The following is a 22,680-nucleotide window of genomic DNA, read 5'->3' on the forward strand; positions in this document are numbered from 1 at the left end:
ATTAAGCTAATGAAGTTCGGGCTCAACAAACGAGTTATTAATGGTATCCCACTTCAAAGAACAGCGCAAAGAATGGAACACATCACATGCCTTCAGGCACACTCCATTTGTCAAGGGTCTAGGTTTTCCTCACCCTTAAGAATAATTTAATTTGAAGAAACCAAACATAAGGCGGACCTGCCTTATTTTCTGCTAAATGCTGTACGTTTCGAGATCAAAGAAAACTACACCAGAGAACTGACAACATATATACAAATGACCGGGCTTACTACTGAAGCTCAAACAGAATTTGAAAATGTTCTGCAGCAGAAATACATATCTCAAGTAGAAACGAAACCACTCACGCAAATCTGACCAACAGCACGCAAAACAACAAGAAAAACAAAATGAAACTTGAACACAAGTTTCACACACTAACAGCATCAAAGTAAAACACAATAATAAACTGTAGACCAAGGAATTGCCAATAAGAATAGCAACAAAAACAACATCAACAACAACTTACTCTTGGACAGCGGATATCAAACAAAACCCAACATCAACAAGAAGAAAGAACAATCAAGCTAATTACAGACCTGGAGTGTCAGATAGACACTCGATCCGAAATCCACAAGGAGATTAATTAGAGACTACGCCACTAGTCGTTTTCATTATGCACATTGCAATAGAGTTCTCAGTTTCTCACCGATATTTCGCACGGTATAGGCGCTCCATGCACTTCCCTCAGCTATCATCGAGATCAGAAGTGAAGACAGATTAAGCTAATGAAGTTCGGGCTCAACAAACGAGTTATTAATGATATCCCACTTCAAAGAACAGCGCAGAGAATGGAACACATCACATGCCTTCAGGCACACTCCATTTTTCAAGGGTCTAGGTTTTCCTCACCCTTAAGAATAATTTAATTTGAAGAAACCAAACATAAGGCGGACCTGCCTTATTTTCTTCTAAATGCTGTCCGTTTCGAGATCAAAGAAAACTACACCAGAGAACTGACAACATACAAATGACCGGGCTTACTACTGAAGCTCAAACAGAATTTGAAAATGTTCTACAGCAGAAATATCTCAGGTAGAAACGATACCACTCACGCAAATCTGACCAACAGCACGCAAAACAACAAGAAAAACAAAATGAAACTTGAACAATAACAACAACAACAGCATGAAACTTGAACACTAATAGCATCAAAGTGAAACACAAAACACAAGAATAAACTGTAGAACAAGGAATTGCCGATAAGAATAGCAACAAAAACAACAACTCTTGGACAGCGGATATCAAACAAGAAGAAAGAACAATCAAGCTAATTACAGACCTGGAGTGTCAGATAGAAAACGTGCAAGGGAAAAGTTTTGGACGAAATTAGCAGAAAACAACAACAACAACAACAACTCTTGGACAGCGGATATCAAACAAAACCCAACATCAACAAGAAGAAAGAACAATCAAGCTAATTACAGACCTGGAGTGTCAGATAGAAAACGTGCAAGGGAAAAGTTTTGGACGAAATTAGCATCCCATGTCTTGAAAACAGTAGACATAAGCGGGACGCATTGTTCCCCAAGCGCGATAATGCCAGCAATTAAAACTGTACCTCTCCAAAACACAACAACTCAAGAACATACCAGCTCAAGAACAGAACAGCTCTAGAACGCAACAGTTTGATGGAAGTTGATGATAATGACCATGCTGAAATTGCTGTTAATGATATACTGTGAGAAATGATAACAACACATATCGTAGGAACACTGCCGGACACCTCAATCACCCGTGTATAAACTCAAAAAGTAGGAACAGAGAAACGTAATGTAATCATTGACGAAGATAAGTGGTTCAGTGAACTGAAAGAACTCGGGAAAAAAGTCCGATCAAACACAAACTCTAAAGTGTGTCCACACATAGTTGACCGGCCGTCGACTATGTATGTACACACCTTAATATGATAGAATATACCTTATTTATCCTGCCCGAATAGGACTGAAAAGTTCAAATCGAGCACAAAATCAAATAGAATAAATCTTGTTTATGCTGCCCGAATAGGACTGAAAAATCCTATTCGGGCAGCAGTTTTTTATGTGACTACATCCCGCGTGAATGTTCGGGAACACTGAAGTTAGGTCCGCGGACTTACTTTACTTTCCGAGTACAGCATATCTCTTATATCTAGTCCATAAAGAAATCTGGATGGCCGTGTCAGTAGCACGCAAAAGGTCTAGGTCCACAGAAAACAAACGTTAAGCACGGCTATTGTAGACCAACATATTCATACAGCACACATACATCTCGACAAAGATGTTATCCATATACATTTCAACATACACCAACTAGAAGTGAAAGAAGACGAATAACCAGAAGTTGAAATAGATAATAAAGAAGAAGCGGTCATAGAAGAAAGAAATATAAAAGGAGGAAAAGATAAAAGCAAAACGAAATTAAACAAAATTATTACTCAACGTATTACGAAGATAAACCATCGCGGTGAAAAGCGATAATTCAAAATTTAAATATTAAATCCTCTTTTTTATGTTTCTGTAAGGTTCTTTCTCTAAATGTGCATTGGGGGCTCCGTCAGACAGAAATCGTGGGAAGTAGGACCCAAGACAGCCCAGCCACTCGCTATCAGGAAGACCTGACAACAGGTACACCTGATAGTGTGTGCTCATCAGGTATCAGGTAGACCTGACAACAGGTACACCTGATCAGGTCTACCTGATAGTGTGTGTGTGCTCATCAGGTATCACGTAGACCTGATAGATGGACCTTTTCAGCCGTACCTGTCAGGTATACCTGATATGTAGTAAGTGGCTGGCCAACACAAGGCAGTATGTTGGCGCGGGCTCGGTGCGGTTATGTGTGCCCCCATCTTAACGAGACTATTTTGACGGAGCCTCCTCACAGTGCTCGTAAAGATACTCATCTAGGAGATCCTATAGATTCTAGAATTACGATCAACCATCACTTCTAAATGGGCATTGGGGGCTCCGTCAGACAGAAATCGTGGGAAGTAGGACCCAAGTCAGCCCAGCCACTCGCTATCAGGTAGACCTGACAACAGGTATACCTGATAGTGTGTGTGCTCATCAGGTCTCAGGTAGACCTGACAGATGGACCTTTTCAGCCGTACCTGTCAGGTATACCTGATATGTAGTAAGTGGCTGGCCAACACAAGGCCGTATGTTGGCGCGGGCTCGGTGCAGTTATGTGTGTCCCCATCTTAACGCGACTATTTTGACGGAGCCTCCTCACAGTGCTCGTAAAGATACTCATCTAGGAGATCCTATAGATTCTAGAATTACGATCAACCATCACGATGATAGTAATGGTCTACAATCAGAGAACTTGAAACCCATCTGCCGAGGCTGAGTATGGACTTTTTAAATCTAGGAGATTCACAGGGAGTATTAGATACAGGAAATCTAAGTATACGGACTTTTTTTTTAAGAAATTTGACACAGGGAACTATAACTGCTAAAGTCTTATCGTCCCGAAATCGAAGGCAGAAGGAAGACAGGATAGGAGAAAGCTAGCCGTTATCCCATACGAGGCTGAGTATGGACTTTTTAAATCTAATAGATTCACAGGGAGTATTAGATACAGGAAACCTAAGTATACGGACCTTTTTTTTTTTTAAAGAAATTTGACAGACGGAACTGTAACTGCTAAAGTCTTATCGTCCCGAAATCGAAGGCAGAAGGAAGACAGGATAGGAGAAAGCTAGCCGTTATCCCATCGCATCGGGATAAAATCCGCCCCGAGCTGGAATCGAACTCGTGGCCTAGCGCTTACAAGGCAGACGCGCTACCGACCAAGCGAACTAGGCTGGCTAACCCTAAAGGTCGAACCTTTGAGCTTCATTCCCCCCAACAGCTTAGGCCCCAAAACCGCCTCTCTCTGTTACGATCTCCACCATCTGTACCTTCTCCATATTGCTTGGGTGGTCCCCTGTCTTAATTGATAGGTCTTCAAGAACGAGATTAAAGATTGTAGATGTGAGATAAGAACCCTCCCGACTTGTAGATCCCCCCTGAACCAATTCAAACAGGAATAATTCAAACAGGAGAGAACTTTTAATGTTTCCGAATGCTTCTGTTCGATTCTGTGGTCCAAACAACTCCAAACTGAGATCAAATTTGGCAGAGTTGCTCCAAGATTCTATTGGGACTTTTGGAGCTTCCTTCACGTAAACTCAGAATTTTAGGAAACAGTCTGTAAGTTCCTGAACAAAATCCAAATGACGCCTCTTTCGTGCATACTTCTCGTGCACCATCTAATTTTCGTGGCCTCAAACTCATGAAATATCGATCGGTCAACATCTAATTGGGCCTATCAAGGAGATAAACATCAGATCGAACATCAAAATCATCAGATCAATCATAAGAGCCGCAAAATTCGCAATAACCAACGCTCAATAACATGCTATGCGTCACAAAAACCCAAAATTCGAAAGAAGAAAAAATCTCAAACACGATTCCTCGGCAAAACCTACAATCAAAATTAATTTGCTTAAAAAATGTTTTGTTCTTCTACGATAGTGAGTTATGCAAAGAAAAGAAAACGGGCGAAAGAAACCGCAAAACCGAACTTTTTTTCCACTCCAACAAACATCTTCATATTGTCTGCGGCAAAAAAGACCGCATGACCGCCCAGACCGCGAAACAACCGCATGGCGTCAACTGCATCGCAGCGGAGTTACTAATGTTTCTATAATTAATTCTTCGGAATAGAATTTGGCTGTTAGTTTTTCTGTTTTATGCATGATTCTTTCTTTCATCTTCATTGGCCGCTTCTTCATTCGAGTCGATTTTTCGTCTTGTCTGAACATCCTACCGATTATTTCGCCCGGTTGGGCTATTTTCTCCAACCCTCATCAAATTTTATGAATATCCTACTGATTCTCAAGTAGCAAAAAAGCATCAATTCCAAACATCTGATTCTCAAGTTATAAGTCTATAACTGAGCTATAAAGATTAGGTAGTTCTTTTAAAGCAAACAACTCAAAAAACTTGTGATCAATCATAGTGGATAATTATTTGATCATGTTATTCGTGATAAGTCTGATAACTCTGATAAGGAAATGGCAAAGTGTGTCAGGAGTGTCAGCTAATCAAATAGTGTTCGACCTCCAAAAAAATTTGGTTGGTTGAACCCAAACCACGGATTACATCACGTGATCGTACCATACTGTCTGAGCTGAATGTCCTAGACAAATCTATCCAAATAATATATAATCTGTGTAAAATCTAACCAAATAACGTATAATAATTTTGTGATGAGAGATTTGCCCAAGTCTAACAGAAATAAGATTTTGGGGAAGATTTGTAAAGATGTAATTTGTTGAACAAATTGGTTTTTTGTCTGGGCGAATTTGTGTTGGTGTTTTTTACCATCAACCATTCATCGTAATGATGAGGAAATAAACAAATAATTACCCAAAAAAAGATTAATTAACAAAACATTATTATTATTATACTTTTTTTGAGGTTTGACAGAGGGAACTGGAACATCGGGAGTCTTATACTCCCGAAATCGAGAGAATGAGTACAGGACAGTAAAAAGCAAGAACGAATCTTATCTGCTCAGGATAAAGCTTGTTTAGGGCGGACATCGAACCCCCAACCTAGCGCTTATAAGGCGACAAACGGGTTCAGAACGCAGCGCGAACGGTAGTAAAAGTGATAATGTTCAGGACTGTGTACACAACATGTTTATAAACATTGGAGAATCATAGTAATTGTCTCAGCCATGGCGAGCTCTGGTCTTAATGTAAAGACAAGAGTTACTGTTACCCATTACGCTAGGATAGTATAGTGGGTGACGCTAAAACTAAGAGCTCGGCTTACTGTAGACCTCTCTCAGAAACTGAAGGGTGGTCTTTTGTTTCAGACAAAAAAGGAATCCATGGCATTACACCCCGCGCCGTTGGGCCGGTTGCGTGTGGGTGATATCTTATTTTATAAGTTTCCATTTATTGGTTTTTCAGAACAATTCTCTCAATCAAATAAATAGACAACAAATGGTATACCTACCCATCCGTAAAAGCTGGAGCTTGTGCCACGGATGGGAACAATCTTGGTGGGTAATAATCTGGGCAGTCGTGAGCTGCTTGCTTGGGTGACTATCAATTGTGTGCTTCTCCGGGCCCACTCAGGCTGGACGAAGGTAATCTGAGGTGTAGCTTGTCCCCGAATGGAGAGTGAAAGCCCCGTCAGTAAAAACCTTGCGCTGTGTCCACACATATTCGACGGCCGTCGATCGGTGTCGACTGAAACCGTCCATACTGCCTCGACAACATAGATTCACCTCGTCGATCTACGGTCGTCGACTATGGGTGGAGTTGAGGGCAGACACAGCTGTAGCAGTTATACAGTGTCGTTAAAATCTCTATCAAACTGTCCCAAAGTCCGTCACTGCAAACAATAGTGTTGGTTTTAGTGAATGTTCGGTTAGCCGCGAGCTATTCCAGATTATGTATCTTTTCTTTATTAATTCTTCTCTTAACAGTCAACTGATCGTTAACTGTTAAGAGCTATATGCTGCCCATTCTCGTAGTCCTGAGAACCGCAGCTTTACCAAGTGTGTCAAGTAATGTCCAGCCAATGTTGCCTTCTTTAGGTTTATTATTATTATTTATCAGTATTGTACTATCTGTGGGTTTATATTACGAGGAGGTTTGAAGTTAATTATTTCTTGTGGTATTGGTTTCACTTTCACAGAGTTCTTTTTTTCTGGATTGCTCTTTGTTTTTATTGTCCTGGAGTATTCTATTGTGTGAATGGTCGTCCTGTAGGTCTGCGGTACTTTAAACGTTTCCTGTTTGTGGTGCTAAGTCTTTTCCTGCCTCGGTGGCGTTCGAAAAGCAAGATTAAGATACGAAAGAGGCATAACTACTATGAAAAAGAGTAACAAACTGAACCGACACAGTTCAAACGCTTCGCGCTATTGGTGCAAAGGTTTAGTGCAACTTTTCAAATTAATAACAAACTAATCCGATGCAAAATTAGCATTTAAAAGTTACAATGTTGCCTGAGAACAAACACTTCACGAGAGTACTGAATGTCAGATCTAACACACATAGTTTACCGGCCGTCGACTATGTATGTACACACCTTAATATGATAGAATATATCTTATTTATCCTGCCCGAATAGGACTGAAAAGTTCCAATCGAGCACAAAATCAAATAGAATAAATCTTGTTTATGCTGCCCGAATAGGATTGTCTCAGCCATGGCGAGCTCTGGTCTTAATGTAAAGACAAAAGAGTTACTGTTACCCATTACGCTAGGATAGTATAGTGGGTGTCGCTAAAACTAAGAGTTCGGCTTACTTCCAAGTTAAGAAAACTGAAGGGTGGTCTTTTGTTTCAGACAAAAAGGGCCTCCATGGCTTGATGGTCCCCAAAAATTACTGTATTACGGCAAAAGAAACGAGCCTTTTTAAGAAATCTCCTACACATTTAGCAATGTCACAAATATGTATGTAGCTATTTATGTTTGTGGCATTTCTGGATCTTGCGACTTCATGAGACTACTTCTCCGTTCCGGTCTTGAGAAATCTAAGTTTCTGACAAGATCGTTTCTTGACCTACCCTGTACTTGGAGTTGAGACTGTAACCAAGAACCAAGTCTATTTTCTACCTACCTGATGTGGCTTGCATTTCGTACCGCCATTATGTAACCGAGTAGTCTATACTGAGAGACAACACTCTAGCCTGGTCCAGACGCTATGATTTGGATTTTTGTTTTAAATTGTGTTAAGTTAAGCATATTTAAATGCTTGTTACAAAAAAATATCGTTCCCCGATTATTACACCTAGATAAATTTTATGACTTGACTTGGACTCGAACCACCAACCTCCAGATCCAAAGTAAAACGCCTTAACAACTGCACCAATGAGGTTGGTCACACGCTACCATTTATCGGCAGATCACTGGCGAAACCTGGCGGTGTTTCCCCGTAAACGTGTTCACGCCACTGCGATAGTATGAGTTATCTACCAACTAAGTCTAAACTTTTTAAAAGAGGTTTGATAGAGGGAACTATAACAACAGACGTCTTATCGTCTCGAAACCGATGACAGTTGGAAGGCTGGATAGGAGAAAGCCAACTATTCCGAGAACGAAACTTATCTGTGTAGTATCACTCATGAGATGAGCGAGAAGAGACACAGACCTTCCCATTCAGGTGCTGGGTTAACACCAGAACGATCGTGGAAATTCAACTCGGGACCTTGTACTTGACAAGCCGTCGCGTTACTAATGACCCAATGGTCCAATGGCTGGATTACAGGAGGCCACTAGGCATTTCAGTTACTTGCAACTGACGTCCAATAGCATTCAGTCCAGTTGGAAGAATTGCAATTCCGTACAATAACTAGACTAGAATGTTACTAGACGCCAGTGGTGGCCCGTAAACACTTTAGCTATGAGACTCGTGTAATAGAGTCATTAGGTATTTAATAATCATGAGGTAATCCAGTCATAAGTTATGGCATATTTTTTTAGGACCATATTTTGGTAGAAAAAGTGTCATATTTGGCGATCTCTGGTCATAACAGTTAACAGGGTCCTGCGGGATCACCAAGTTCGGCCCTGATGCCATCTCATTGTCGCTACGTAGACCCCGTTTTCTTCGCGTAAATTGAGTACATGTCACTCATCATACATTCTGCCATTGTGGCACTGATGGCACATTGTCATATTTGGCGATCTCTGGTCATAACAGTTAACAGGGTCCTGCGACTCCTGCGGGATCACCAAGTTCGGCCCTGGCCATCTCATTGTCGCTACGGAGACCCCGTTTTCTTCGCGTAAATTGAGTACATGTCACTCATCATACATTCTGCCATTGTGGCACTGATGGCACATCTTCATAGAATAGACCTGACGGAGAAAGTATAATAACGTTGCTAAGTCATACAGGGTGGCGAAAACTGGAAGTCAAACGGACCCAAGGTCCGAGATCTGGGGTCGCGTGAATTGGAACACATCACATGCCTTCAGACACACTTCATTTGACAAGGGTCTAGGTTTTCGTTGCAGTCAAACGGACCTAAGGTCCGAGATCTGGGGTCGCGTGAATTGGAACACATCACATGCCTTCAGACACACTTCATTTGACAAGGGTCTAGGTTTTCGTTGCCCTTGGGATCAAAGAGACCTTTTTTTATCTGCCTCGGTGGTTTAGTTGTTAAGACGCTCACCTGGTAATCAGGAGAGCGTGGGTTCAATCCCAGATTTGTAGAAGCTTAACTCATCCTTTAGGGCTGTTTGCCCCTACACCGAAGCCTCAGGGTGGGCTTTTTTGTGGGTACAATCCAAGCCGACAAATGGAATTTCATGCTCGATATTGTTTGAGAGCTAGTTTTATCACAATAATAGAAGTAGCACAATCACAATAATAATAATAGGAGTAGAAGGATTCTTTAGTGATATTCGGCTTTAGCTAAAGTTAGAAATTACACAATAATAATAATAGGAGTAAAAGGATTCTTTAGTGATATTCGGCTTTAGCTAAAGTTAGAAATTAGAGGATAAGTTCAACACAATATCTTTCAATCGGACCTTTGGGGACAACGAAGAAGGCAAAATCCTGTACTTGTACTTCAGTACAAACCATATCTTTCAGGAATAGGCTTTCAATCGGACCTTTGGGGACAACGAAGAAGGCAAAATCCTGTACTTGTACTTCAGTACAAACCATATCTTTCAGGAATAGGACACTAGAAGTTTTTACAGTTTTCGGATGCTCTTCTATGTGGGACACCCTGTAGAGAAACTTGCTGGTACGTTATATTCACGTCTCATGTCCACGCATTGTCATGGCCATTGTCAGGTACTCTCTTTCAAAAAGCCCACTCTGAGACTTAGGTATGAGGTAGACAGCCCCTAAAGTTGGGTTAAGCTTATACGAATCTACTACAGTAAAGGGCTCTTAAGTCCTATTCGAGCAATATAAAAAAGCACTCTTATTATCTAAAGAAGGACTCGTAAAATTTGTAGCCAAAACCAAATGTCAGCCCAAAGCAAATCACCCTAGTTAGGGCTGATTGAAAGGCTGACGAAAAACGCCGACCCCGTCTGTACACGGGAAAAGGCAAAGAAGGAAAAAAAAAATTTTATCTAAAGAAGGAAACTTAAATCAATGATTATTGTCTGTATGCCTCTTTCGAGTATTTGGACCACGAACAGGCTAAACCTCTCAAAATCTCGAGTACACTTACATGCGAGCCATTTTTTTTTATGAGCCATTAAACAGTTTCAGTCCTTGGCTAACAATAAAATTCGAGGCATACTTTTGCGAAAACTATTTGAAAGCTCTTCGTGTCCCACATTGTTAATGACGCCAGTGCGTTGTATTTTACTATCTTGATGCGTGTAGAGACTGTAGAGTGTAAGTAAGTACTCTTACTCTGGGTATATGAGAAATCTGTGATACTGATAAGTGTAATGTAAATGTAAATGCAGTTTCTTTGTGTTATTATGTCACAACTTTGGTGCTCACTGCAGCATTGTAGGATTTTCCCAATATCTGAGCAGAAAAGAACCACCCATGAGGGGCATTGCGCTACGGATGGTTCTTTTCCGCTTAATGCTGTTTATTAGATACAGGGAACTATAGTAAAGTAACAATGAAGGTCTTATACTCCCGAAATCGAAACAGGATAGGGGAAAGCCAGCCGTTCCGAGAACGAACCTTGTTTGATTAGGATAAAGTTCGCTCCGGGCGGGAATCCGCGACCTACTGCTTACATGGCAGATGCGCTACCCTCCAAGCTAACTAGACTTAAGTGCGTGTTACCGTGTAGAGTGTGTTGATAAGTATTCTAACTCAGGGTATATGAGAAATCTGTGATAATGATGAGTGTTTGTTCTATATTCTGTACATTGAAAAGTGGTTCATGTTAAATGGAGAAATTCAAGTAGGAAAAACGCCTCAGTAAGTGTGTTGATAAGTACTTAAACTGGGAATATGAGAATTCAGTGTAAGTGCTTGTCCTATATTCTGTACATTGAAAAGTACTTGTACTAGTTTCTGTTAAATGGAGAATAGAAGTCTAAGGAATTGGCCTATCTTTTGTACGGTAATCCAGTTTCTGTTGAAAATTAGAAAGAAAATCGCCTCAAATAGCGGTGATGTCCTAGGTATTTTCGAAACAGCTAATTCTAAACAAAAATCTGGTGTGAACATCACACGACTTTCCTTATCCTATTGAATGATGCTTATTTGAGTGTTCTTTTACCCTAACTTTTACAATATCTCTAACAGTTTAGTCGGTATAGCTGAAAACCGCCAAAAAAACGGTCGAAATCTGTCCAAAAGCGGTAAAAATACCGCCAACCGCAGCATCTATCTAAAAGGAAAGTAAAAAGCAGGACCTTGAATAAGATGGTGCATGGCTATGGATATTATTTTTTTCCATCTCTCATCCATTTTCTGCCTGCTACCTTTGCTATTGAGTCCTTCGAGGTGGTCGGTGGATGTCCTTTTCCTCCCTTTCTTCTCTCTCTAGGATAGAACCAAATGGTTCCTAGATTCAATCACTTCTAGCATTACAGAATTCATACATCAACTCTACATATCCCTTCTCATCATCTCATCATATGATTAGAGAATTCCACACAGCAAAACTGGCAAGGTATAGCAAAAAAAAATATCAGCAGTATCCTCGACTATCAAGATAGGTAGGGTCTCTTTCTCTTTCAATCTAGAAATGTACTGCCTCAGGCATAAATTGCAATGAACACTCAAGAATATGTAAAAGTTCGGATTAAATACGTCGCTTCCCTCTATTACACCTTCTCGATGCTCTATGCGCTAGGTACATATATGCTCATCTTTTGGAATTTATTAGAGTTCCACTCTATATCGATATAGTATGATTCTGATTCCCCGCTATACAGGAGATGATAAACAAACTCTTCGAATAATGAAGAGGGGGGCACGGTTGGTCCAGTGGTAACGCGCTTGCTTGCCATGCAGAAGGTCCCGGGTTCGAATCTCACCATCGACAAAAAAAAATTGTACTCGTTTTTCGATTGCAAATATTTCAACGGGTTACTTTCTGGTGTTCTCGTGTTGACCCAGCACCTAAATGGGAACATTATCTTCACCATCAACTTGTATGATTGTTCCTTACGTGTGTTGGGATGTATTTTGGTTGCTTTGGTACATACTAAACTTATGGATGGTCCTCTTCATAGAAGCTTAACCCATCCTTTAGGGCTGTTTGCCCCTACACCTAAGCCTGGGAGTGAGCTTTTTGTGTATATGGATGGAGCAGTCTGGTATAACCAACCAAGTGATCAGTGATCAAGGGGCTTGGTATTTGCATTTCATATTTGACGTCTTATGAGAGGCATACTACGAGATGGGCATGCTACGACACAGGCCACATGCGTCTAATGTAGCAGTTGTTTCATTGCTATACGAAATAAAAACGGCGGTGGAACACTCATATGACCAAGTCCCAAATGGGCATGTCTCTACATAATTTTAGTCCAGGATAAATGCCAGCCATTCCGCCCAGACCATCCAAGCGTGTGTGGCGGAAATAAACTTCAGACCGAGGTCTCTTGACGATTTGAGCGCGAGTGCGGGCAGTTCTGAATGCGGGTACTTTAGGTCCTGGTTTAAGCGTATTCTCATGGGAATACGGTAACAATAAAAGGTTTCCAAGCGGTCACCCATCGAAGTACTTGCAAAATACGAGTACATCATCCCTTTCAGAAAATGGAGGTTTACAGCCACCTCAACCACTCACCCTCAATGACCAGCCACTTCGGCTAACCATATGCAATGCAAGAACAAAGAACCTCGACGAAACAAGAACGATTTAAGGGGTTTAATGTCAATAGGATTAATTGAGGTTTTTAGGGACTGGGGATTTACCTTCTATTCAGTATTCGGTGACAAACTACCCGACTCCTCACATTAACCTCACCCAGTCGTGATTTGTATAAATATGAAGATACCCTCCTATCTTTCCCCCATTTACATTAACAAGCACCAAACCTTGGGGATTGTTGGGGATACTTTTGTCTCTAATTAGAATGAGTGACATATTTACGAGATATTTGGATAAGGGGGATGTGTTTGGTTATTATACATAATATGGTCGTCAAAGCATGTGCACAATATAGATAGGGCAAGAAATAGAAGAACTATTTGTCCCTCTACATGCTTTTGCCATTTTTTTAATCACACTTCTGTGATCTTAAAAAAAAAAAAAAGTCTGGTATTCGGTACTGTATAAACGATCTTCATTGGAAGCAGGGTTACTGGGGCATGAGAATTGTTTTGAATTGCCATAATATGCTCTCATAATGCTTCTTCTTGTAATCGGCTGCACTAGAATTGTAATATTATTGCTTACACGTCTTGTAGTACTTGCTTTGTAGTTCAGAAATCTACTACAGATTTGCTTTGGCTCTCGAGATCTGTGGTTGACTCTAGGTGGTTGTCGTTGTCCTCATGAGACCATCATCTGTATTCACTAAAGTTTCGAACTAGCTAGCGGCGATAGCACGTTAGATGCCCCAGCTCCCCAGGGGATTACTGCCAGCCCAACAAAAATAAACTAAAAACATTAAAAACACCAAACAAGATTCTTTGAAAACAGTGGATCATCTTGAATTGAAGATCTACCATTGATGGTAACCAGATGGTGGTGAAACTGCAGGTCATTTGGATCTCTTGTAAACAAAAACCATCTGCATTCTGTCATCTGAGGTCCGAATTTGAGCCTTGTTTCGAAGACTCCTCACTCCAAACATTTCTCCTGTCGATGTCGTAGAAATAAAAAGTCCAGGGGAAAACAGCCTTTTTGTCATTTAAAGTACAAATTTGAGCCCTGTTTCAAGGATTACTTTGAGTCACAAAAGATCGAACCAGGTCGTAGTGACATGGGGCGTTTATTGTAGCCGATGGCCCTACTTATACCAAAGGACCACTTTTCATTTTGCAATTCTCTCATTATATTCACACAATCGTTTCTTCAATCATCACTACACACAGGATAATAATGGGTTTTTAAATTTAACTACTAAATAACTCACGATACAACCCTGTAAAAAAAAGGTAATCCAATAAATTCGCCTTGAAACCATTGCTCTTCTAGTAGGGCAACACTATGCAAGAGTCGCATCATCCGTACCATCACCACGACATACTAAACTTATTATGGATGGTCCTCTTCATAGACGCTTAACCCATCCTTTAGGGCTGTTTGCCCCTACACCTAAGCCTGGGAGTGATCTTTTTGTGTATATGGATGGAGCAGTCTGGTATAACCAACCAAGTGATCAGTGATCAAGGGGCTTGGTATTTGCATTTCATATTTGACAACCAACTCCAGCTAAACAAAAATCTCCTCAAACCTAACGATGTTATGATAATGATCTTCAAAAATCTATGAAGACCAACAAAATTCTCGTACTGATGTACCTGCAAGAGGCGCTTAGTATTTATGGTGAATTTATTGGTACATACTAAACTTATGGATGATCCTCTTCGTAGAAGCTTAACCCATCCTTTAGGGCTGTTTGCCCCTACACCTAAGCCTGGGAGTGATCGTTTTGTGTATATGGATGGAGCAGTCTGGTATAACCAACCAAGTGATCAGTGATCAAGGGGCTTGGTATTTGCATTTCATATTTGACAACTTCGGCTAAAATTCCTGAAGGCTCTTTCAACACGGTCTGATGGCCTTGGTTTCATTATTGCTCATCGTTATTATATGTTTTTGGATACCTAATTGTTGACTCTAATCTCCCTACTTCGTAGGCTTTATCAAGGACATTTCCTTGGGTTTCATGTTCCACCAGTGGCCGACCCTTTCCAAGAGCTTCCCAAGGTCTCCGTCGACACGGCCGCCCGGCCCTGACTCCCAACACATATGCCTCGCGGCCCACAAGCTATTACAAACCAAGTTACATTCGAAACTCTCAGCTCTGAGGCAAAAACCAGTTCCAAGCCTCTGCCTTGATATTTAGGTCAGTGTATTAAACTTGTGCTTTTTTTACGATATTCCTGCCTCTCTTTGCATATGCCCACATATGTCACAGGTACGGCCTTCGCCAATAATGTTTGCTCCTTTTTTGGAAGAGGTTTGATAGAGAGAACTGTAACTGCCAAGGTCTTATCGTCCCGAAATCTAAGAGAGAAGGAAGAAAGGATAGGAAAAAGCCAGCCGTTCCGAGAACGAACATTATTCGTTCACGATAAAATCAGCCCGGGCGGGAATTGAACCCCCGGCCTAGCGCTTACATTTTCAAAGAAGAAAGGATAGGAAAAAGCCAGCCGTTCCGAGAACGAACATTATTCGTTCACGATAAAATCAGCCCGGGCGGGTATTGAACCCCCGGCCTAGCGCTTACATTTTCAAATTCCATGACTTTTTCAGGTTTTTCCATTATCCGGATTGTCCAATGGGTTTGTACTCAACAACCTTCAAGAGGTCAACTGAAAAGTTATGGGTACAAAAATTCCATACAATACCCGGACAAAAAGCCGAATCTGAGGATTAGGTGTAGGGGCTAGACAGCCCTAAAGGATGGGTTAAGGTTCTACGAATCTACTTTGTTAATTTGTTTATCTTTGTGACTAAAGCTACTACTCAAACTGTTTTGGAACTTTCTCACTACACCTGTGCTAGCTTCTCATTTCTGAACAGTTCCCAGACAATCTATCACCTCCCACGACGATAACTTTCTGTGTTTGTGACAGAGTCAATTTTGTTGAAATACCTACAGACCTCTTCTGTACTGGCGATGGCGTTTCAAGTGGTAGCTCATAGCTCAGTGGTACTGTAGACCCTAATGAGAAGTCTTGCTGAAGACGTTTAAGAGAGGGAACAGCAAGGTCTTATCGTCCCAAAATCAAAGGGCCCACCGGAGAACATGTGAGGCAGTCAGAGAGAACGAGTCTTATGCCTGAGGCAGTACATTTCTAGATTGAAAGAGAAAGAGACCCTACCTATCTTGATAGTCGAGGATACTGCTGATATTTTTTTTTTGCTATACCTTGCCAGTTTTGCTGTGTGGAATTCTCTAATCATATGATGAGATGATGAGAAGGGATATGTAGAGTTGATTAAGTACGGCCTTCGCCAATAATGTTTGCTCCTTTTTTGGAAGAGGTTTGATAGAGGGAACTGTAACTGCCAAGGTCTTATCGTCCCGAAATCTAAGAGAGAAGGAAGAAAGGATAGGAAAAAGTCAGCCGTTCCGAGAACGAACATTATTCGTTCACGATAAAATCAGCCCGGGCGGGAATTGAACCCCCGGCCTAGCGCTTACATTTTCAAATTCCATGACTTCTTCAGGTTTTTCCATTATCCGGATTGTCCAATGGGTTTGCACTCAACAAACTTCAAGAGGTCAACTGAAAAGTTATGGGTACAAAAATTCCATACAATACCCGGACAAAAAGCCCAATCTGAGGATTAGGTGTAAGGGCTAGACAGCCCTAAAGGATGGGTTAAGCTTCTACGAATCTACTTTGTTAATTTGTTATCTTTGTGACTAAAGCTACTACTCAAACTGTTTTGGAACTTTCTCACTACACCTGTGCTAGCTTCTCATATCTTAACAGTTCCCAGACAATCTATCACCTCCCACGACGATAACTTTCTGTGTTTGTGACAGAGTCAATTTTGTTGAAATACCTACAGACCTCTTCTGTACTGGCGATGGCGTTTCAAGTGGTAGCTCATAGCTCAGTGGTACTGTAGACCCTAATGAGAAGTCTTGCTGAAGACGTTTAAGAGAGGGAACAGCAAGGTCTTATCGTCCCAAAATCAAAGGGGAAGGAAGACAGGATAGGAGAAAGCCAACTGTTCTGAGAACGAACCTTATCTGTTAGGGATAAGGTTCGCCCTGGGACTGGGTTGTCTCTTGTCTCATTAATCTCATTATATCAACCGAATCGGTTGATATAATCGGTTGAACCGATCCGATCAACAAGGGTATAAAGTGCCTCCAATTTCTTCGCCTGGGCTCTTTCCTCATCCAAAGTGTATTTAGTTCTGTTAAAAAAAAAGAGACATTTCTTCGTTCGTTCAATGACACCGAAGAAGCCAAAAAGATCCAAACTCCAAAATTTCTCGTTTTCAATAAATAAATTAACAAAAATGTTTCACTTCTCATATCTTAACAGTTCCCAGACAATCTATCACCTCCCACGACGATAACTTTCTGTGTTTGTGACAGAGTCAATTTTGTTGAAATACCTACAGACCTCTTCTGTACTGGCGATGGCGTTTCAAGTGGTACTGTAGACCCTAATGAGAAGTCTTGCTGAAGACGTTTAAGAGAGGGAACAGCAAGGTCTTATCGTCCCAAAATCAAAGGGACTTGTCAGGTCTACCTGGTACCTGATGAGCACACACACTATCTCACTATCAGATAGACTCATAGACCTGGTGTACCTGTTAGGTCCACCTGATAGTGTGTGGCTGGGTTTACTATGTGCTGCACAGTATTATTATCATATTGCTATGTGCTTCACTGTATTGTCTATGAGGTCTCTGAGAAACCTACGAGTACGAGACCAATATACCAATGGAAATAATAGCATAGTACTATGAATTCTCGAGTATGGATGATCTCAGAATAGTTCACAACCACAGCGTGTAACAAACTAACTAACTAGGTTGATCTTCTCGCCCATCTGATGAGAGGCATACTACGGGATGGGCATGCTACGACACAGGCCACAAGCGTCTAATGTAGCAGTTGTTCCATCACTCAACAACCTTCAAGAGGTCAACTGAAAAGTTATGGGTACAAAAATTCCATACATGTGCAATACCCGGACAAAAAGCCCAATCTGAGGATTAGGTGTAGGGGTTAGGATGAGTTAAGCTTCTACGAATCTACTTTGTTAATTTGTTATCTTTGTGACTAAAGCTACTACTCAAACTGTTTTGGAACTTTCTCACTACACCTGTGCTAGGTTCTCATTTCTTAACAGTTCCCAGACAATCTATCACCTCCCACGATGATAACTTTCTGTGTTTGTGACAGAGTCAATTTTGTTGAAATACCTACAGACCTCTTCTGTACTGGCGATGGCGTTTCAAGTGGTAGCGCCCGGAGGCATCGGTTGTCATAGATTATAAATATCATTTTAAAAGAGCTCATTTGAAGACTATTTAGTGAGGAATTAGGTTTGCATCCTGGAGCTAACTCGGACTGTTAGTAGATTAGTAGAAGTTCTTCTAGGATTCAGGCGATGTTTTGTAATTTGGTAGGATTTCTTGGAAATGAGAAGAATCTATGAGGTCTTTTCTGCCATGAGGAATCAGGATGGATGAGTTTCATTTGAAATGGTAGGAGTGAAGGCTCTGTTTTATTCAGAAGGAAGACAGGATAGGAGAAAGCCAACTGTTCTGAGAACGAACCTTATCTGTTAGGGATAAGGTTTGCCCTGGGACTGGGTTGTCTCTTGTCTCATATCAACCGATCCGATCAACAAGGGTATAAAGTGCCTCCAATTTCTTCGCCTCGGCTCTTTCCTCATCCAAAATGTATTTAGTTCTGTTAAAAAAAAAAAGAGACATTACTTTGTTCGTTCAATGACACCGAAGAAGCCAAAAAGATACGAACTCCAAAATTTCTCGTTTTCAATAAATAAATTAACAAAAATGTTTCACATTTAATTTCGGTAAATTTATGTGTTCGCCAAAGGTGACTTGTTTTAACTAACTAAACAGTTAACTAATTAACGTACACGATAACAGGGAATGGCGCCACTTACATGGCAGATGCTGTTAGTAGATTAGTAGAAGTTCTTCTAGGATTCAGGCGATGTTTTGTAATTTGGTAAGATTTCTTGGAAATGAGAAGAATCTATGAGTTTGCATCCTGGAGCTAACTCGGGCTGTTAGTAGATTAGTAGAAGTTCTTCTTGGTTCCAGGCGATGTTTTGTAATTTGGTAGGATTTCTTGGAAATGAAAGAATCTATGAGGTCTTTTCTGCCATGAGGAATCAGGATGGATGAGTTTCATTTGAAATGGTAGGAGTGAAGGCTCTGTTTTATTCAAAATTGTGAAACTGAAGGCTATTTTTGATGCTTGTTTGTTTAATTAAATAGTTTTGGTGTTTGTTTATTTGTTTGCTGAACGATTCAAACTTGTGAAGGACTTTCTAGAATCCGGAATAGGAAATTTTTCCTCAAATAATTGATCTCAAGGGTAAGGTAAACCCTTGACAAATTGAGTGTGTCTCAAGCTCTCAAGGCATGTGATGTGTTCCAATCCACTCGATCCGAAATCCACAAGGAGATTAATTAGAGACTACGCCACTAGTCGTTTTCATTATGCACATTGCAATAGAGTTCTCAGTTTTCGGAATAGGATTGATTAGTCATTTAAAATGGTTACACAGAAGGCTTTTTTGGTTGAAGGTCCGTTCTTTGATTTATTTACATGTCCAGAATGAAAATTTGTGAAGTCATTTCTGGTATGAGCAATGGGATCGAAATGGTTACACAGAAGACTTTTTTGGTTGAAGGTCCGTTCTTTGATTTATTTACATGTCCAGAATGAAAATTTGTGAAGTCATTTCTGGTATGAGCAATGGGATCGATTAGTCAGTCAAAATCGGAGTTCATTTGTTTGAACTTAATTGGGAATTTAGGGGCTTCGTAATAACAAAACCTATAATAGTACTTATTTATGGAGCTGGAATAGGACTAAATGACTCTTTACCTCAGTAGTAGGCTACTACAATTTATAACAAACCCTTTAGTAGGTGAGGGTTTTTTGGCTACTACTATTAGGGAAAAGGGACTTAGTAGTAGTAGTCTTACTGCTAGTGTGAGGGCCTTTTGGGTACTAATGCTAGGGTAAAGGGAATTAGCAGTAGTCTTACTGCTTGGGTGGGGGCGTTTTTCCTACTATTGCTTGGGAAAGGGACTTAGTAGTAGTCTTACTGCTTGGGTAAGGGCCTTTGCTAAGTTAAGGGCCTTTCATCAGTTCTACGGTTCACTGAACTACTTGTTTATTCTTTGAACAGAACTTCTATAAGTTTAACGACTTTCGAGTTGCGTTTTTATGACTCTTTGGAGCATTGCTGGATTGTTGCGCGAGGTTTTTAATAGCATTGTTTTGCTTTTACTTCGGCTCAACGGTTTAACCAAAGCAATACGGTACGGGTACCGTATTGCTTTGGTTAAACCGTTTTAGCCAGCCTAGTTAGCTTGGTTGGTAGCGCGTCTGCCTTGTAAGCTATGTGGATTGGATGAAGATTTAAACATATTTTGGCAATTATCCCCCACACACGATTTTTTGGTTCTACGATATTTTTTTCAGTTTATACGCAATAATTCAATAAGGAAAAGTCATTAACCTTGATATATCGTGATATCGGCACGATGTTTGTGTAGTTTGAAGTTTTCGAGGTCAACCGAATTTGAAATTTTGACGCTGAAGTTCAATCAAAGTGTTGGTGAAAACGTGCCCGCGCATAAACATCAGAATTGCCAGAGAGTGGACGTAGAAACTTAGAGTTGGAGGAGTGTGGAGATGTGAGAAGAGTGAGTGAGTTGAGTTAGTTAGTTGTAAAAAAGAACTACTCTTTTCAGTGAACTACTCAGTCAGTGACTCAAACCTTGAAACTTGTACTTACCCAATTTCAAATCCCTATAGTCCTATAGGTTAATGAATTTTCAGTGAACTACTCAGTCAGTGACTCAAACCTTGAAACTTGTACTTACCCAATTTCAAATCCCTATAGTCCTATAGGTTAATGAATCGGATGGAGGAACAGAAGGGTTGAAATAAATAGGTATAGGGAGTTAGAATCTGAGTAGTCCACTGAAAAAGAGTAGTTCTTTTTTATAACTCACTCCTTACACATCTTTAATGACTGAGTATATTAGCATTTAGCATGAATGTATTTGCCCCTATAGCCGGGTCACGAACCTACAAAACTCTAGATTTCATATTTCAATGATCCAGAAATTGACCACACATCACTTCACAACCTACAGCTCAGATCAGTTGCGTGTACAGCTATTAGAATCTGAGTAGTCCACTGAAAAAGAGTAGTTCTTTTTTATAACTCACTCCTTACACATCTTTAATGACTGAATATATTAGCATGAATGTATTTGCCCCTATAGCCGGGTCACGAACCTAGAAAACTCTAGATTTCATATTTCAATGATCCAGAAATTGACCACACATCACTTCACAACCTACAGCTCAGATCAGTTGCGTGTACAGCTCCTTTAATGACTGAATATATTAGCATGAATGTATTTGCCCCTATAGCCGGGTCACGAACCTAGAAAACTCTAGATTTCATATTTCAATGATCCAGAAATTGACCACACATCACTTCACAACCTACAGCTCAGATCAGTTGCGTGTACAGCTCATAGAGAGGGCAACACACCCAATTACTGAATACCAAGCCACTTACACGCAAGGGTATACTTACCAAAGTACTTCACATACTAATTTTAAAACTCTCTCACAGCTAGGGAACTTACCTGAAAACAAACAAAGGAAAAGAAAATTAGTCGGTTGTTAACGAAAGATCAGCTTGGACTGACTTTGATTTACGTGACTATGCCAAAAGCATCAAATAATACTGGTTATAGGTTTCATTGAGGGATCTTCTTCTCCCGAAATCGAAGAGAGAGGGAACAGGATAGACGGATTTCTTGGAAGCGAGCTACATAGGTAAACAATCCTTTTCTTAACGAGGATTGAAGGAGGGAACTGTAACAATGGAGGTCTTACCGTCCCGAAATTGAGAGAGGGAAGACAGGATAGGTGAAAGCCAACCGTCCCGAGATTAAACCTGATTTTTTAGGAGTTTTGATAGAGAAAACTGTAACAACGGAGGTCCTATCGTCTCGAAATCGAAGAGAGATGGAGGACAGGATAGGAGAAAGCCAGCCTTTCCGAAAACGAACCTCATCTGTTCAGGGAAAAGCTCGCCCCGGACGGCAACCGAAACCGAACCGCGACCAAGCGCTTACAAGGCGAAATACCTTCCAAGCGAACTAGGCTGAATATTTCAAGGGGGCCAGCCCTTGAAATATTCTTTCAAGCAATTCGAGTATAGAAGACGAAATTTTTTATCACTGTTACCTATGCCAACAAAACAACTGAATGCTAGATAAATAATCCCGCTAAATCTACATAAGATAAACCTACACTTGGCGGCAAAAATTTGGACACGTTTGCTTTCCTAGTTCTCTACTCTGACAGACTTAGGCCAGTCACTCACTACCAGGTACACCTGATTAGGTCCACCTGTCAGGTCTAGCTGATACCTGATGAGCACACACATTATTAGGTAAACCTGACAGGTACGACTGAAAAGGTCCGTCTGTCAGGTCTATCTGATACCTGATAGTGAGTGGTTGGCCTTAGGCTTGATAGAGGGAACTGTACCAGCGAAGGTCTTATCGTCCCGATAAAAATTTGGACACGTTTGCTTTCCTAGTTCTCTACTCTGACAGACTTAGACCAGTCACTCACTACCAGATACACCTGATTAGGTCCACCTGTCAGGTCTAGCTGATACCTGATGAGCACACACATTATTAGGTAGACCTGACAGGTACGACTGAAAAGGTCCGCCTGTCAGGTCTATCTGATACCTGATAGTGAGTGGTTGGCCTTAGGCTTGATAGAGGGAACTGTACCAGCGAAGGTCT

The 22,680-nt window shown here is 40.8% G+C and overlaps 1 long non-coding RNA gene across 1 annotated transcript in view; it reads right to left on the reverse strand.

Moving 5' to 3' along the window:
- Positions 1 to 21,576, reverse strand: part of LOC113470489 — a 30,691-nt gene extending 9,115 nt beyond the window's left edge. The window contains exon 1 of the long non-coding RNA XR_003393530.1: positions 21,450 to 21,576. This is a non-coding gene — a long non-coding RNA (uncharacterized LOC113470489). The remainder of the gene's footprint in view (positions 1 to 21,449) is intronic.
- Positions 21,577 to 22,680: the final 1,104 nt, after the last annotated feature.

The sequence above is a fragment of the Diaphorina citri genome, unplaced genomic scaffold, assembly GCF_000475195.1.
Source record: "Diaphorina citri unplaced genomic scaffold, Diaci psyllid genome assembly version 1.1 scaffold1626, whole genome shotgun sequence".
NCBI classification, from domain to species: Eukaryota; Metazoa; Arthropoda; class Insecta; order Hemiptera; family Psyllidae; genus Diaphorina; species Diaphorina citri.